Raw genomic sequence first — 1,508 nt, 5'->3', positions numbered from 1 at the left:
CACACACACACACACACACACACATAAATAAAAATTTTTAAAAAATTAAAATTAAAATAAGGCCTGGGGGCCATTGCTCAGAGGCAAAGTAATGCCCTAACAAGCAAAAGACCTGAGGTTCAATTCCCAGTACAGAAGAGGCAGAAGGGGGGGGGGGGGGGCGGGCATAGAATCCCTTTAAGGTAGAATATCCTAGTGAGAACCTAACTCAGGGATATGTAAAACTATTTTTTTCCTTAAATCATTTCGGATTTGGTAAATGAAATTCCAACTTTAAGGCTTAAGATTTTTACTCTGTTTCACTGTACTTCTGAAACTAGGTTAAGATCCTTATCCTGACTACTCTTTCCTGTGCTGCATTACTATGACTTACATAGTTCTCCTTTTACCGTAAAACCTTACAATGTAGCATAAAAATCCCCCAAATGATTAATAAACTGCTGAGAACTCTGACCCATTGGAGATGATTTTATTGGGAATATTTCCAAACAAATACTTGCTGCTTCAAAACAAGTACTCTTCTAATTTAATTATGATGACCTCACCAGACACTGCCTACAACTATGTTTACAAAAGCACTTATCACTCCCTTCGGATGTAGCAAAGCAGAAAAAGGAGTCTGTTTCCATACTTTTCCTGTGTTTATACTCTGTAACAAGTGACAGACTTTAAGTGTCACTTAAGATTATTTAAACATCAAAGCACTTTAAGCTTATTCGTTCCACTCTCTGCAAAGCAATTTAAATTTATGCGTCCCACCATAAAGGAATCCTGAATTCATTTAATTTCATTCCGGCAGCAATTCCCACTCGAAACCTCAAGACAGGCTTCCACGGCAGCCTTTGCAAGACCGATAGCAGGATTCTAGGAAGACGCTATAGATTGCCATTTGGGCCACTCTAAGATTATGGGCTCTAATATTAGGCAACCTCGGTTAAGATGATTACACCACCAGTCCGGTGCGGAAATAAATGAGCCCCAAAACGCGAACCCGCAGACGGGAATTGGCAAACAACTAACGAGATGCTGCAGCGGAGCTCCTTCTATCACCTACCATTTATTAAGCACTTACTACGAGGCTTTGCTAACATTTATAACTCTATGAAGTACGTGTTCTTATTTCCACTAAACGTATCAGGATATTTTGGTCCTCGGCCCCAGGACTTCTCTGTGACGCCGCCGGGCTTCTAAAACACTTCTCAAAATCAAAAGCCGAGGATCCCCGCCCCTAAAACACACTTCAGCGCAAAACAGGCACCGAAGGGTCGGGAAGCGCCCGGAGGTGTCGCAGGGACCCGCTGAGAGGACGCCGCTTCCCACGCCAGCGCCCGCCGGCTGCTGCCCCGAAAGCCGCCCCGGAGGCCTGAGGCACCGCTCACCTTGGAGAAACCCGGGCGGGCCGCAACCCAGCGGGCGTCCCTGGCGCGGGCAGGAAGAGCGGCGCTCGCTCCGCTGTCGCCCGCGCGCGGGGCTGTGGAGGGCAGGGCCGCCCTGCCGGGCCGCACGGC

General features: G+C 47.1%; 1 protein-coding gene across 2 annotated transcripts in view; it reads right to left on the bottom strand.

Moving 5' to 3' along the window:
- Pik3cb (phosphatidylinositol-4,5-bisphosphate 3-kinase catalytic subunit beta) overlaps nt 1-1,407 on the bottom strand; it is a 172,673-nt gene extending 171,266 nt beyond the window's left edge. The window contains exon 1 of one of the 2 annotated variants that reach the window (XM_004624978.3): nt 1,380-1,407. The gene's annotated coding sequence lies outside the window, so the exon portion shown is untranslated. The remainder of the gene's footprint in view (nt 1-1,379) is intronic. The other variant, XM_023704971.1, reaches the window with a different exon arrangement.
- Between the last annotated feature and the right edge of the window lie 101 nt (nt 1,408-1,508).

Source organism: Octodon degus, unplaced genomic scaffold (assembly GCF_000260255.1).
Source record: "Octodon degus isolate 3935 unplaced genomic scaffold, OctDeg1.0 scaffold00008, whole genome shotgun sequence".
In the NCBI taxonomy this organism is placed as follows: domain Eukaryota; kingdom Metazoa; phylum Chordata; class Mammalia; order Rodentia; family Octodontidae; genus Octodon; species Octodon degus.
Note: the sequence above shows the minus strand (reverse complement) of the source record. Positions and strands in the feature narration are given on the sequence as shown.